Source organism: Bos grunniens, chromosome 3, assembly GCF_055505025.1.
Source record: "Bos grunniens cultivar Pamir isolate PY7600 chromosome 3, Bosgru_T2T1.0, whole genome shotgun sequence".
Lineage (NCBI taxonomy): Eukaryota > Metazoa > Chordata > Mammalia > Artiodactyla > Bovidae > Bos > Bos grunniens.
Genome location: NC_141167.1, coordinates 40,602,632 through 40,620,015, shown reverse-complemented (window position 1 = coordinate 40,620,015; position 17,384 = coordinate 40,602,632). Strand labels below are relative to the sequence as shown.

General features: G+C 40.2%; 1 protein-coding gene across 2 annotated transcripts in view; it reads right to left on the bottom strand.

The window, feature by feature from the left end:
* CACHD1 (cache domain containing 1) overlaps positions 1-17,384 on the bottom strand; it is a 235,715-nt gene that overhangs the window by 81,686 nt on the left and 136,645 nt on the right. The window lies entirely within an intron of this gene.

The window sequence follows — 17,384 nt, the reverse complement described above, 5'->3', positions numbered from 1 at the left end:
ACAGACAAAAGCCCCTTGAGAGCAGATCACATGTTTGTCAGTTTTATTCACCACCATGTGTGTATACATATATGTATTCGTGTGTGTGTGTATATATATATATAAAACACTGAGCATTGTTCTTGTCAAAAGCAAGCACTCATATTAACTGATCATCATATTAACTGATGAACATTCCTCATATGTGCTTAGTCCTATTTTGGATTCTTGCAGAAGGCTCCAGAGGTCTAACAACTGAGGACCATCCCTCAGATAAATGGTTCCTAATTATCTAAAGTCTAAGCAATATCAGAATCACCTGGCAACATGCTGGAATGCAGATTCTTGGGCTCTACCCTGGAAGATTCAGATTTAGTGAGTCTAGGGTAAAGTCCTCCCTGAAATCTGACTTTGACAGGCTCCTGAGGGGTAAGAAGCCCTCCAATCCTATCATGTAGATTCCTTTAGAAATAAGGCAGTATAAAGGCTTTCCAGGAACTTCTCCCTATGCCTCAAAGAGACCAAGGACAGAGGACCTTTCAGTTTGAAGACAGCAGAGGAATTCTTAGGTATGCCTAAAACTCATAACTGGACTGTGCTATACTAATTACAAACCTTTTTCACACCTACCTATCTCCCAGTTGAGAAAAGTGACACCAAGGAACACATTGCAAATCAGGGACCTAAGAAAGACTTGACTAGATCATCACTACCTCCCTGTCCAAGGATGAGGCACACTTATTGTTTTATCTAAGTGACACATAAAGAACTTGTTAAAGGGGATGGGCAACTCAAGAGAGCTACTGACAACTCCTCCTAGAAGTGTAAGCCTGAAGAGAGCCCTCTTTCCCTGGATGGAGTCTCTATGGCCAGGACCTGTGCCATCAGCCCCAACTCTGGGGAGGGTTAAAATCCAGTGCAGCACACATACAGATTTCTGTGACCACTGTGAAATGATAGTTCACTCCTGAACCAGGGAGACTAGGGAACTATTTTTATGGGCTGTTTTCCTCTCTGTACTGAAAAGATCATCTCTAAGAGCATGAAAGAAAACATTTTGATAACAATAAAACTGCAAGTGACACATTAACGAGAGTAGGTGCTCAGTAAACATTTGTCAGTCAAAAAAAGATTTCACAATATAGTGCTTGTCATCAATAGCCTGCCCAACCTTCTTTCCCCACTGTGTCCCAACCTATAGTTCTACTCAGATCATAGTTCTAATCAATACATGTTTTTTTCTGTTGGGTCTCAACTGTGATGCTTTTCATTGTTCACAGTGCCCATTCTACAAAACCAATTTTCTGATTTTCCTTTTCTGATTTTCCTCCCAGGAAATCCTCTTGTCAGCCCCAGTCTATGAGGAGCCTTTTCTCCTCTAAACTGACTAGTGCCACTCTGCCTCTTGTGTCCATTTTCCATAATTTTTAAATATTGTTTTATAAACAAGCTTAGCATAATGTCAATAGAGCTGATGTCTGATAGACAGGCTGGTTGGTTTTAGATTCTACTTATATCAAGAAAATACTAATCAATAAAAATTCTAACATAAGGTTTATTATAAACAATGAGCAAATTATCTTACTTATTTTGCCTTCTCCACACACTAAATAAAAGTATAGTAAGAAAAACTGCCAAGATATTTTGTTATGGAAGCCTTATTGTCTAAATTCTACCACCCAGCCCTCGAATGCCCAATTCTCTCTATAACCTGTCGCATATCTGGGAAGTCTTAGTTCTGCCAATGGGATTGTGGGTTATTGAGGATTTAAAGTTCTCTCTCAGGTCCAGTACATTGCTGGGAATGTATAGTTCTCTGTAAGTTTTCTTACTGGTAGGTGACTGCTGTGGAAGGACAAAAAGCTAAGTCACTGAAAAGCTCTGCCTATTTCATTCAATCATATTCAGAGAACATCTGTGATGCAAAAGGAACTGCCACCTGGCAAAAGCATGCTGCGGTCATGTTCAGGAGCATGCCCTCAGATGTACACAGACCTGAACTGGAGTTTGGGTTTAAAATGCTTATTGCTCTCTAACTCTTGCATAGAACTTACATGTTTGCAGCCTACATTTTTCTCATCTATAAGATGGTGATAAAAATTGTATCTATTTTGTAACCGGAAAATAGCTCTGAAGAGCCTTGTACATAGTAAACATTTAATAAATAATAACAATGAATATTAGGTGTATTAGTAATGGTAACAGTTAACAGCTCCCGTGTTACATTGTATCGAGAATATTCCAAGTGTTTTACACAGATTAACTCATCTAATCATTACAAACCTGAGAACAATACTATTATTATTTCATTTAAAGACCAAGAAACTGAGGCACAGAAATGTTAATTAAGAAGTCCAAGCTTCACAAGATCCTGGGAAGTAAAAGGATCAAGATATGAACATATATTCAAGCTCTCCTTTTAAAAGGAGAGCTTTTAAACATATATTAAAACATATATTAAAAGCTCTCCTTTTAATGAATACATTACACTGTATCTCAATAAAATCAGTAAATTGTCATTAGCATTATCTAAAACAGCTGAAGTACAATTCAATTCTTTCAAAGAAAAGGATTACTCTAAAGGCTTGTGGGGCTTAGGGGAAATCTTTGCTTTTTACTTAATAGGAAATGACAGTTGCTAAGCATAAGGCTCACAATGGATAGCTGCAGAGAAAGAACTGTATGGACAAAGATGAGGAAGATGGAGAAGATATAATATTAAAGACAGCTATTCTCTATCAATTATAGATAACACCGATTTTTAAAATGTTCACCACTGGCATAACTTTGGAATGTTCCACTTTGGGGTTACTTTTTATTACCGCACTCCAGAAAAGCCTCAAGGTCCGTTTCCATTCAAATCTGAATTTGAAAGGTTTCTGAAATCTGAGAGGTTTCAGGGCAGCAGAGGTGGCTATAAGTTCCAGATGGACAGAAGAGTCAGCATGTCCACTCTCCACATAGAGAAGAGACACAGCTCATAGCAATTTCTCTCCTTTTCCTGGTGTTAACATTCTCCTCTGGGAGAAAGAACCAGGCATTCTGGTCATCTGATGACTTAAACAAATGGCTTATGTACACCAAAGATAAGATAAAAATAGGAGACCAAAAAGAGGAAATTTCACCAAATTCTGAAAATTTTCCATGGGACAGTGAGTTTCAGGTGGGTGCTAAATAACATTATAGACAATGGCCACAAATGTGAGCAACGCATAAAACCATGAAACAGGGCTCAGAGAAGCCCCAGCTGGTAACGTGTAAACACACAGCCTTCCAGAGATCAAACCTGATCCCAAAAACCATGTCAAATACCTGAAGACATTCTTTTTCTGAAGAAATCCACCCTGCTGTTTGAGAATTAAATAACCATTTTGCAGGAGAACCTCAGCCAGAGGGCAATATGACCTCTCCTCTAGTTAGCTCACAGACCTAAGTTTACTAGGAAAGGATGAAACAAAATTCAGTTCTTGCTCCCTGGGTAATCCACACAAAGTGAATACTAGTGGTTTTAAATTAATTTATTTCTATCAACTGCCAACATTCTGATACTTAAAGGATTCAAGGACAAGACAATCACTCTCCCTTCTCCTGCATGTTCCATGGAATCGTCTAAGTGGCAATGGTTGTACAACCTCTCAATTTTCTTGAGTCTCCTCACACGTGAGGAGCATCCACTCCCCAACTGAATTAACATGAAACACACAGAAACAAACCTCACCCTGTTTCTATGGTTGCTGACATTGCTGATGTGCAGGCAGGGCCGGGAGCAGGTGTCAACAGGGGGCTTGGAGATACAGGAGCATGGTGTGTTCCAAGCTGGTGAGTCAGTCGGAAGAAGTAATTTCACGAGCAAAACACCTGTGATTATCTCTCCCCTTCTGCTCAGCCACACGCACTAATGCTAGCTTCTCTTTTGAACTCCAAATACCCATAGCTTCTTATGGAAAACTGAACAAACTTTTTGGTCAACCCAGTAAAACTTGCTTAGTGCCATCCCAGTTACCTGAGTTATCTCCAGGCCTCAGTGGAACTGCTGCCTTGCCTAAAACGAGAGTACATTTAATGCACATGTGCCTTTTAGAAAAAATGATTTCTAAGAAGAAATGTACTATTTACCCTGATTGGGAGACTGTGAAAAATGCAAAGTTCATGCTTCTAAACCATTATAAAAACATGTCAGTTCTCTTAGGGTTACCTAAAAGATTTTTCATTGAGAAATACATAAGCTGCCAGTCACATTTATAAAATTTCAGCTTTTATAAGGTCAAGAACTGATAAAATTATAGATTTTCATATAAAATAAACAGGCAACTTATCTTTGCATATGGCCTTTAAAAAAGTCATAACAATAAGAGAATAATCCTATATAAATCTCCTCTAGACTTTCTCTCTAAAAAGGGGAGATATTGGATTATGACTGCTTTCTGTATTTATTTTCATAAGATAAAACTAGGGCCTTAAATTTAGTTTCAAGAGAAATAACTCCATCTTTCCTACCCCCTCAAGTTAAAAAAGAAAAAACTTCCTTCTGGATTTACTTTCATGAACAACTGATCGAAACTGCATCCCGAGGGAGAAAACAGAACTGTGACTCCCACTTTGATCTCTTCCCCATGGAGAAATTCACTCCCTGCCTGGCTTGCAAGATGTTCATTTGATTGACGTTTGCTCTGATGTGCAAACTGCTTTGAACTTCAGACATTTAATTCCCATCAGGCTGCAGTCATTTTTATTCTCCTTCAACAGGATTTACAAGCAGGAGATCAGCAAATGTAGAAGATAAAATAAATTTGCAGAAGCTTTGAATCTTACATCAAAACAGTGTTCAAGTGAGTTCCAATTGGATTTCATTCAGCCTCGGTTCACAGTGTAAATCAACTTTTCAGTGGAGTCCCAGTTTAGAAAGGAAAAGACACAAAAGGGAGAGAGACATACACCAGTCGGGGTTTACTTCCGGAATCTCTTTCTTGGTCTTTGTTTAAATTTCCTATGGAAGGTGATTTGCCAGGCAAATCACTTAAAACCCTGGGTTTTCCTCAACATTTCCAGGCAAAGTCTGACCAATTTATCATGTAGCACAGAAAAACCACACCCACAGTGTGCGTTCCAAGGGTGCTGCTGAAATGTGGTATTGTTCACGGGCACGTTTTAAAGGTAATAATTTAAAAAGCAAATCCCTGTGGATATCTCAGAAGAGCAAGGCTTATGCTGATAGTTGAGTCCATAAATAAAGCCAATATGCTGACAGCTAATGGGGTAGGGAATTTTTTTTACTTGTTTCCTTGTTTTTAATCCCTGCTAGAGACAGGCACGAGGGTGTTTCTTTTTTGTAAAAGACCACCACAGTTACACACCATTTCTTGAGGAAGCAAAATCTGGTATGGGCTCAGAAGCTGGTGTGGAACAAATGCGCTGAGGCTTGTGATGGATCTCCCAGTCTACGGCAGACCCTTGCTGCTTGGTGTCACCAGATTACCAAGTTCCATTTTAAGAGCAGCGCACATTTTTGTAGGGGGAGGCGGGGCGGGGCAGGGGGAAAGAAAAGATGGCAAAACCCAGCAGCTACAGGAGACTTTGAAAGGAGGTCCAGTGGTTAAGAGGTTTCCCTGGGCTCAGTCGGTAAAGAATCCACCTGCAATGCGGGGGACCCAGGTTCGATCCCTGGGTTGGGAAGATCCTCTAAAGGAGGACATGGCAACCCACTCCAGTATTCTTGCCCAAAGAATCCCCATTGTCAGAGGAGCCTGGTGGGCTATAGTCTATGGAGTTGCAAAGAGCTGGACATTACTGAGGGACTAAGCACATCAGTGGTTAAGACTTCACCTTTCAATACGGGAGGGTGCAGGTTGGATACCTGGTTTGAGGAGCTAAGATCCCACGTGCCTCGTGGCCAAAAAATCAAAACATAAAACAGAAACAGGACTGTTACAAATTCAATAAGGACTTTAAAAAATGGTTCCCATAAAAAAAAAAATCTCAAAAAAGGAGGTCTGGACATAAAAAACATCCGAGCAACAGCCCAACAGTGCCTGGTTTACTCAGATATGACAGGGAGACATTTCATTTCACCTCCATTCAACCAGGTTCCCACTCATTCTTTCTGGGAAGTGTCTGCTCTCCAAATATTTGAGCAACACCAGTTGAAAAGAATTAAACAAGAACCCCCTTATCTTCCACTTAACCACCCATGAGAATAAAGTTAAACAAAGAAAGAGCTAAGATAAAAATCAAACATCTGCCCTGGCAAATATTTAAACTCTGTTTGAATGGTGGAGGAAGGGGTAAGAGTGGGGTCACTTCAAAAAGGAACTATCACATTTATAAAGTAAATGATACTCAACTCTCCCCAATGGAGTTTACTTATTCAAACACCTAAATTAATGGGCAAACTGAAAAGCTGTCAAATAACGTGTAATCATGTTCCGAGAAATGGTTTTTCCTTCCATCTCTGCAGAGATTGAAGAGATAAGTCACATTCTTTCTGTTCTTATCAGTAATAAGGATTAAATCTTCAGGGTTCAGCAACCCAGACAGAGTGGAAACAAGGCTGGTTTCGAATGCCCTTGGAAGGTAAGGCTTAGAGCAATCAAGCATCTCTCTCTGTGTGAGGATCTAAGTATCATACAAACCAGTCACATTTCTCTTTCACCATTCCACACCCCTGCCTCCCCACAGCAGATCACTGGCAGAAAGCCCTGCTGTGATCTGTGTTTTGCTTCTAGAATTCCATTTAAACTGCTTTCTCACACAAGCTTGGAAAATGGCAAAGGTGACACCTAGGGGAACTGGAAGTGGATCCACAACCACGTTAAACATTTATCCTTTAACCTTCTTGTTACCAGGTTTGGGCAGGAATGCATGAAGAAGAAAGAAAGAAAGGTATCTGAAAAATAAAAGAGAAAACAGACAGCTGGGCAGAGGAATCCACAGGCTCCCTTTGTGCCATTCCGTAGCCCCCGTCCACCCTACCACTTGACCTCTAACGAGGGCTTCGCACATGTTACAGTTGTTTATATACTTTCTCCGTTGTAAAGAGAGAGATCCTTTCCCATGTTTATCCCTAGAACCTAGCCCAGAGTTTGCCTGTGAAGAGTACAACTGTAGTAAATGCTGAATGACAAAATGCAGAAAACGGAAGAGGCTGAAACTTGCCAGGACTAGAGTCAAGAGCTTGTAAATGCGTATGTTTTCTTCCCACACTTGCACTGGGTACTTAGTAAATAGCAGACAACTGTGAGTGGTATGACACAGACATCAAAGAGAAGCACTAAGAACTTCAGTTAGCAGATGACTGTGGAGATGAACTGGTTCAAATCTGTCAGGCACGTTCATGTTGGAGGAAGACAAGGCTTCTCCAGATCTCTGTTCTGCAGAAGGAACATGAAACATAAGATGTGAAATACTTATGGCTCATGTGTCCTCAAAAGGCATTACTGACTCAGTATTCAAAAGCTAATAAAGCTGTGAGTTGGAAGACAGCTGGGTCCACATCATACCAGACCAGTCGAGTCTCCAAGAAAGATTACGGCACAGTGATTTTTAAATCTTGACCTTCTCTGATACATTTTGGTATTTTTGCACAACAAAAACAGATGAAGACTTCAAGGGAATGCCTCTGTGATAACAGGGTATAGTTCTTAGAGCTGGGCAAAATGTACCAGGCAGTTTCGTTTAGAAATCAGACAGACAGGCAGACAGACAGATAAATGGAAAGAAAGGAGAAGAATTTCAAGACCAACTCTCCCTAAAATCCATAAAAGGCCACTGATGAAAATCAGTATTCTAAGCAGTGTGGCAGGTCTCCTGTCCTTCCTCCAGTGAAGGTTACATAAGGAAAATTCAGAAAGCAGGACTGTCAGACTCAAATACAGGCGTTTTCTGCTATGAGTGTGCTCATCAATAGTCCTAAAGATACAGATGTGTATCTACATACACATAAGGAAATAACACAAACTCCTGCAGCAACATAGTTTTAAAACAGAAATACAATTGGAATTTGCTATATCAAGGAACTCAAACAGAGGCTCTGTAATAACCTAAAGTGTGGGGTATGGAGGGAGATGGGAGGGAACATATGTATACCTGTGGCTGATTCCTGTTGATATTTGCAAGAAAACAACAAAATTCTGTAAAGCAACTATCTTGCAATTAAAAAAATAGAGAAAAAAAGACTGAGAAATATACTAAACAGAGTGTGGAAGCTTCACATTCAGCCAGTTTAGAAACTTCAGAGGGTCATACAATAGCCTCAAATGAAACTCTAAGAAGGAATACATAGTTCAGCATTTCAGTTGGCAGATAAGCCATTTCAATTTTACTACTGGTCAAAATAGTTTACCATTAAAAGAAAAAATGGTTTGGAATCAGGAAACCTAGGTTCTACACCCAGCTGCCCTGAGTCTTGACACGACCTCTCTGAGCCTTCATCCTCATGTGCAAAATGGAGGAGGAGGGGCATTGTACACCACCAGGCTGTCCTGAAGATCATAGGAAGAATGTAATTTAAGTAAAATAATGTTTACAGAAGAAAGTATTTCACTGAAGTTTAAACATATGTAACTCTTTTACATAAGTTAAATATTGTAACTGAATCAACCTTCTGAAATGTAACGCGTTCTGCAAAATCCTTGTTGAATTTTTAACTAGACTCAAGTCCTTCTGGTAACAATATCCATACAGGCTGTATCTGTAACATTTTACCAGCCCGCAGGTAATAATGATTTTTAAGTGGACTGGAGATGAAAATGTGAGATAAGACAGGGAGAACACTTGAAAGACAGATTCGTCATTCAGTACTTTGAGGGCAAAAATACAAATACACCTTCCTGGGAAAAGAACAGAACCTTTGATAAAATTCAACTTGTGTCAAGAACCATGCTTGTCACTTTATTGGATGTTGTGTTACCCAAAGAATAAAAGAACAAAACCATTACAGCAAGAGCTCCTGGCTAACTCACAGTGCTGTGAATAGTAATAATAAAAAATAAGATGTACATAGACATTTTTTATTATTCTTTCATGTGAAACACCTTAAAATATGGCTGGAAAAAAATAGGATTTGCCCACACATGGGTCAGCTGTTACGCCTAGAAACATTAAATCCAACTGTGCATCAGCACATTAAAACTATACATTTGCAATTGGTCCTCTCTTCTGAAATGTCATGCATATAACATACTTGTGGGGGTGAAAATATCTGTGGGATGAAAATAGAGTGATGCTACAGGCTACATTCAACTTCTTGCCAAATCTCTCCCAAGGATGATCCATGTGTGACTTTTAAAATCAGCATGTTCATACTAAATAAATCTTTAAATAAATCTTCCTTCTAAATACCTTCTGCTCTTATTTTCATTTGTTAGTTAACAGATTCTTCCCCTCTGAGATGTTCAATTTAAAATTTAGAATAATCTTTAAAAGTCTTCCTTCCAACCCAAATCTCCAATAAAATCTAGTGGCTAAGTCATGTCCGACCGTTCTGCGACCCATGGACTGTAGCCTACCAGGCTCCTCTTCCATGGAATTTTCCAGGTAAGAATACTGGAATGGGTTGCTATTCCTTTCTTCAGGGGATCTTCCTGATCCAGGGATAGAACCTGTGTCTCCTGCATTGGGAGGAGAATTCTTTACTTACCACCAGGGAAGCCCCTGTACTTCCTGTCTACAGGAAATATTCTATATAACGCACCACCACCCAGGACATCTTTTATTTTCCTACAGTCTTTCCTCCAGGAATTACCACTTTTCTCCTAGATTATTGGAATGGCCCAACATGACAAGCAACTAGTCTCTTCACCAAAATTTCTTTGGAAGGAATGATGCTAAAGCTGAAACTCCAGTACTTTGGCCACCTCATGCGAAGAGTTGACTCATTGGAAAAGACTCTGATGCTGGGAGGCATTGGGGGCAGGAGGAGAAGGGGACGACAGAGGATGAGATGGCTGGATGGCATCACTGACTCAATGGACGTGAGTCTGAGTGAGCTCCGGGAGTTGGTGATAGACAAGGAGGCCTGGCGTGCTGCGATTCATGGGGTCGCAAAGAGTTGGACACGACTGAGCGACTGAACTGAACTGACAATGATTTAATCTGCCCAAATCTCAGACCTGATCACAGCCTTTCTTTGCTTTGAACCTGTTTACAGATGTAAATCTGTCCAGTAGATCAAAGATTCTGAGCTCACCACATACATACATCCCTTCTTGGCTGTTTCAGCAGTATCCCCCATCTCAAGTTATTCAATGCTTTATGAAGCTTTGCTGTTTTCTGATCTCAAGCATCCTCCTTCTAGATCTGTCTGCAGGAATTCCACGCTTGAAGACCTCAACTACCACTCTTCAAGCAAACTACAGAGCCCTTTATTCATAATCACTCTTTCTTCAAAAGAGTCTTTGGGTTTTCCATGACAATTGACACAGCCTACTGAGTTTACTCTGCATCCTCTAAGCTCCTAAGGTACAAACTGTTTTATTCATCTTTACCTAGTGGCGAAGGCAATGTCTGGCACCTTAACTGCTTTGAACATGACACAGACAAGTTGAGTTAAAAGTGATATATACACAGATATTTGGAAATTTTGTGTGCTTAAACTCACTCCACATGCAGTCATCAGTATTGTTATAATAATTATTCATGTCTATTATTATTATTATCATTATCAGTTCAGTTAACTAATCACTGAGATAACTAAGTCAACAGCAACTTAAGTTTCCCATCAGAGCTTAGCACAATGGAATAATCCTCAGGTGAAATTGATGACTACCATGAACGGGCATAAAAGTACTTGAAATTCTGCCTAAAGTATCTCAGTAATTCTGACATCATCATCACTACCTATACTCAAACTAAGACCACCTCAGGTTTCGTACCACACATGAACTCTCTCCACAATTATATATTGAGGACCTGTTCAAGCAAGGTACTGAGCAAAAAGTTGACAGAAAAAAGATAAAGGGCACACAGAATAGAAATATGACTTAGAACCTGGTATCAGCCCCTTTCACCATTACCCAGAATCAATCTTCAGTTCAGTTCAGTTCAGTTCAGTCGCTCAGTCATGTCCGACTCTTGGCGACCCCATGAATCGCAGCATGCCAGGCCTCCCTGTCCATCACCAACTACTGGAGCTCACTCAGACTCACATCCATCGAGTTAGTGATGCCATCCAGCCATCTCATCCTCTGTCGTCCCCTTCTCCTCCTGCCCCCAAAACCCTCCAGCATCAGAGTCTTTTCCAATGAGTCAACTCTTCACATGAGGTGACCAAAGTACTGGAGTTTCAGCTTTAGCATCAGTCCTTCCAAAGAAATCCCAGGGCTGATCTCCTTCAGAATGGACTGGTTGGATCTCCTTGCAGTCCAAGGGACTCTCAAGAGTCTTCTCCAACACCACAGTTCAAAGGCATCAATTCTTCGGCGCTCAGCTTTCTTCACAGTCCAACTCTCACATCCATACGTGACCACTGGAAAAACCAAAGCCTTGACTAGACGGACCTTTGTTGGAAAAGTAATGTCTCTGCTTTTGAATATGCTATCTAGGTTGGTCATAACTTTCCTTCCAAGGAGTAAGCGTCTTTTAATTTAATGGCTGCAGTCACCATCTGCAGTGATTTTGGAGCCCAGAAAAATAAAGTCTGACACTGTTTCCACTGTTTCCCATCTATCTGCCATGAAGTGACAGGACCAGATGTCATGATCTTCATTTTCTGAATGTTGAGCTTTAAGCCAACTTTTTCACTCTCCACTTTCACCTTCATCAAGAGGCTTTTTAGTTCCTTTTCCCTTTCTGCCATAAGGGTGGTGTCATCTGCATATCTGAGGTTATTGATATTTCTCCTGGCAATCTTGATTCCAGCTTGTGTTTCTTCCAGCCCAGCGTTCTCATGATGTACTCTGCATATAAGTTAAACAAGCAGGGTGACAATATACAGCCTTGACGTACTCCTTTTCCTATTTGGAACCAGTCTGTTGTTCCATGTCCAGTTCTAACTGTTGCTTCCTGACCTGCATACAGATTTCTCAAGAGGCAGATCAGGTGGTCTGATATTCCCATCTCTTTCAGAATTTCCCACAGTTTATTGTGATCCACACAGTCAAAGGCTTTGGCGTAGTCAATAAAGCAGAAATAGATGTTTTTCTGGAACTCTCTTGCTTTTTCCATGATCCAGCGGATGTTGGCAATTTGATCTCTGGTTCATCCGCCTTTTCTAAAACCAGCTTGAATATAGCTACCTTCAATTCCTCCCTCTCCCAACACCCAATAGTGGTGTGCAGGCCATAGCCAACACCAACAGACAAGTTCAGGCCCCTTTTGTTCATGGCATATGTAAATGAAATCAGACTAGGTTTTCTAGTTGTTACATGGCAAACAAGTAAAATCTCCTAAAAGAGGATCATCATTTATTTTCTAAAATGTTAAATTCTCTCATTCAAACAACTAGTATTTACTTAGTGTCTACAGTACAGTACTCAGACGTTCAGTCACGTCCGACTCTTTGCGACCCTATAGCCTGTAGCCTGCCAGGCTCCTCTGGCTATGGGATTCTCCTAGAAAGAATACTAGAGTGGGTTGCCATTTCCTCCTCCAGGGGATTTTCCTGACTCCAGGATCAAACATATGTCTCTTGTGTCTCCTGCACTGGCAGGTGGGTTCTTTACCACTGAGCCACCTGGGAAGCCCTGCTGAGTGTCTACTATGTGTTAAAGACACATGGCAGCAAGAGATGAATTGTCCTTCATTTCATTTATAAAGCTTAAAGTCTCCTGAAAGAAGTTCAGTTATTCATTCTAGTATCTGAGGTACTCTATGATCTAATATTAATTCAACTTCTCAGCTGCCTTTTCCATCACTTTTCCCAATACAAGGTCCTCATCAGTGCTCCTGGCCATTTCCTTCTGTGGGGCTTTCTTTAAATTGACCTTCCTCTCCTGGAAAGCTCTCCCTCCATATCTCTATATGTGAACATCCTTTTCCTACACCAAGACTCAGCTGAAATGCTTCTCTCATAAACCATCTCATAAATGTTTCAGTTCAGTTCAGTTGCTCAGTTGTGTTTGACTCTTCATGACCCCATGGACTGCAGCACGCCAGGCCTGCCTGTCCATCACCAACTCCTGGAGTTCACCCAAACTCATGTCCATTGAGTTGGTGATGCCATCCAACCATCTCATCCTCTGTCGTCCCCTTCTCCTCCTGCCCTCAATCTTTCCCAGCATCAGGGTATTTTCAAATGAGTTAGTTCTTCGCATCAGGTGGCCAAAGTATTGGCATATCAGCTTCAACATCAGTCCTTCCAATGAACACTCAGGACTGATCTCCTTTAGGATGGACTGTTTGGATCTCCTTGCAGTCCAAAGGACTTTCAAAAGTCTTCTCCAACATCACAGTTCAAAAGCATCAATTCTTTGGCACTCATCTTTCTTTATAGTCCAACTCTCACATCCATACATGACTATTGGAAAAACCAAAGCCTTAACTAGACAGACCTTTGGTGGCAAAGCAATGTCTCTGCGTTTTAATATGCTGTCTACGTTGGTCATAACTTTCCTTCCAAGGAGTAAGCATCTTTTAATTTCTAGGCAGCAGTCACCATCGGCAGTGATTTTGGAGTCCTCTCAAATAAAGTCTGTCACTGTTTCCACTGCTTCCCCATCTATTTGCCATGAAGTGATGGGACTGGATGCCACGATCTTAGTTTTCTGAATGTTGAGCTTTAAGCCAACTTTTTCACTCTCTTCTTTCACTTTCATCAAGAGGCTCTTTAGTTCTTCTTTGCTTTCTGCCATAAGGGTGGTGTCATCTGCATATCTAAGGTTACTGATATTTCTCCTGGCAATCTTGATTCTAGCTTGTGCCTCATTCAGCCCAGAGTTTCTCATGATGTACACTGCATATAAGTTAAATAAGCAGGGTGACAATATACAGCCTTGACGTACTCCTTTTCCTATTTAGAACCATGTCCAGTTCTAACTGTTGCTTCCTGACCTGCATAAATGTTTACTTTTTAAAATTAATGAATAAGTAATGTAACCTTTGTAGGTCCTGTTGCATAATATCATCTCAACCACCCCCGCCCCCACCCACCAGATAGCTCTCAAAAGCGTGAAGAAAATTACCTAATCAATCTAGAATTTACAAATTTGGGCAGCAGGAAAGGTTGTCCATAATGAATCTTGAGCATTGGCTATCTGGAGTATAGTGGAAACTGTTCAGCTTACAGTTGAAGAAACTAAGGACTACAAAGGTTAGGTGAATTTTCTAAGATCATATAGCAAACAGGTAGAGCAGATGGCCATCTGGTCTTAAGACCATATTCCTATGATATAATCTATATCTCAGCTGAATTGAAAATGAAAGGAAAAATATCCTTACCACTTAAGATATTTTTTACTACCACAGTAGAGACTGAATTGATTTAAAAATGAAATATTTAAAAAGAGGCTTGCTGCTGCTGCTGCTGCTAAGTCGCTTCAGTCGTGTCCAACTGTGTAACCCCATAGACGGCAGCCCCAGGCTTCCCCGTCCCTGGGATTCTCCAGACAAGAACACTGGAGTGGGTTGCCATTTCCTTCTCCAATGCAGGAAAGTGAAAAGTAAAAGTGAAGTCGCTCAGTCGTGTCCAACTCGCTCCTCTGTCCATGGGATTTTCCAGGTAAGAGTACTGGAGTGGGGTGCCATTGCCTTCTCCGAAAAAGAGGCTTACCCTCCTTTTAAACATGAAACAAAGCTCATGTTTCAGTTCAGTTTTAAAAAAAGCAAATGGAAAAAAAAAAAAAAAGCAAATGGAAGATGGTACGGAGATTCCTTAGAAAACTAGAAATAAAACTACCAGATGATCCAGCAATCATACTCCTAGGCATATACCCTGAGGAAACCAAAATTGAAAAAGAAACATGTATCCCATAGTTCACTGCAGCACTATTTACAATAGCTCGAACATGGAAGCAACCTGGATATCCATGAATAGATGAATGGATAAAGACGTTGTGGTACATATACACAATGGAATATTACTCAGCCATAAAAGGAACATCTTTGAGTCAGTTCTAATCAGGTGGATGAACCTAGAATATATCATACAGAGTGAAGTAAGTCAGAAACAGAAAGATAAATATCCTATTCTAATGCCTATATACAGAATCTAGAAAAACGATATTGAAGAATTTACTTACAGGGCAGCAATGGAGAAACAGACAGAGAATAGACGTATGGACATGGGGAGGGTGAGATGTATGCAAAGAGTAACAAGGAAACTTACATTACCATATGTAAAATAGATAGCCAATGGGAATTGGCTGTATGTCTAAGGAAACTCAAACAGGGGCTCTGTATCAACTAGAGGGGTGGAATGGGGATGGAGATGGGAGGGAAGTTTAAAAGGGAGGGGATATATGTATAGCTACAGCTGATTCATGTTGAGACTTGACAGAAAACAACAAAATTATGTAAAGCAATTATCCTTCAAAAAAAAAAAAAAAAGGCAATCATAAACTGTGATCTCATGCTCTGAAGTCCCTAGAGGATCCTAAGGAGAGTAATACAGGAATCTGAACATTCTGAGTCAACATGTTAATCATCAAAATTAAAAATAACTCTCTAACTTATTCTAGTTCCCATGTCAACAATACTTCAGGAATTTAAAATGTGAACATACAAATGCCTTAGTGCCTATTCCCACAATAACTATTCAATTAGCCAACATTAATTGAGTGAGGATAAGAGAACTGACTTCTACTTGGAGACACAAAAAAGAATAAAAATCTGAATTCATCTCCCAGTATTTTCTCCCTGGTTTATCCATTGCACTCTTCCAATCTTCTTAAATAAAGCCATTGAAAACAAAAAATAAGAACACCATGAGACAGGAACACCTACAGAAGAAATTGAGGAAGGGAGGAGGAGAAAAATGGAATTAAGAGATGTTGAAGACAAGATTATTGACTGGCTTATAAAAAAAAGTCAAGGGTTAGTGACTAAACAACAGTTTCAGATGTGTAGAGCACATTCCCATTTCTGTGGCAGGTTTCAGAAATAGATATTTTTGGTATATGCAAAAGGTGACTATATATAAATGTGACAGAACAACATGTATGCTTAAGACACTTATAAAATTTATTAATATTATATAGTCTTCTCAGATTGGGAGTTGCAAAATCACATGCTAATGTGGGCCCAGTAGGTAATGATTGTTAGGGGAATGGGTTGGGTGTGAAGCAATAGGGAGTAGTGGAGACTGTGGTGAAGGGGAGAATACAGGCCCTGTCTTCAAAGGGAGCTGCTCTTCACAGGAGCTGACTATTGCCAGGGCAGGAGGAGAATGGGACGACAGAGGATGAGATGGCTGGATGGCATCACTGACTTAATGGACATGAGTTTGGGTGAACTCCGGGAGTTGGTGATGGACAGGGAAGCCTGGAGTGCTGCAATTCATGGGGTCGCAAAGAGTCGGACACGATTGAGCAACTGAACTGAACTGAACTGAACGTGATACCATTGAAAATGAGTTTGCTGTAGATTAAGTCATAGCCTGCCCCCCCCATAAGAAAACATCAATTCTTCAGATCATTCCTTCAGTAAATATTAATGGAATATCAAATCACTATACAGGACTCTGTACAAAATAATTAATTTTAAGGACTCCTGAGTAAGAAAAGTTGACTGGTCTGAGAATGAAAGTATCAAAATCACCTGAAAAATCAATTTTCTGCTGCTTTGCAGGTTCTGTCTGTAGTCATCACAGTATAAGCTTCAGGGTGGATTCTGCAGAATATTGTACAAAAGAATATTCTCTCTCTTCAGAGCTGGGCATTTTATCTTATTTTTTAAAAAATATGCATTATCATGAGACTTCCTGGTGGTCCAGTGGTTAAGACTCTGCATTCCCACTGCAGGGTGCATGGCCTTGATCCTTGTCAGGGAACTAAGACCCCATGTGCCCCGTGGTGTGTTCAAAAGGAAAAAAAAGAAGAAAAATCATTATCAAGTTTTAGTGACAAAAATCAAATATGGATTATACATCAGTAAAAATAAAATTCTAGGCCTAAAAAATAAAAATTAGTAATTGGATAAAAAAATCAATCATAAAAATATTGGCCAGGTAACTAACTTGTCTTTAATAAAGTTGGAGAAGCAAGATCAATGGGCTACAGACACAATGTTAGTAATAAGTACCTTAAGTGCTCTTGGGTCAGTGCTACATTTTTTAAAATGTTTACAGGGCCTATATATTTAAGAATGTTGTTCATGTCTGACTTTTTGCAACCCCGTGAACTGTATCACGCCAGGCTTCCCTGGAGTTTGCTCAAACTCATGTCCATTGAGTCAGTGATCCCATCCAAACATCTCATCCTCTGTTGGAGTCATCTTCAGCATCACAATTTGAAAACATTAATTCTTTGGCGCTTAGC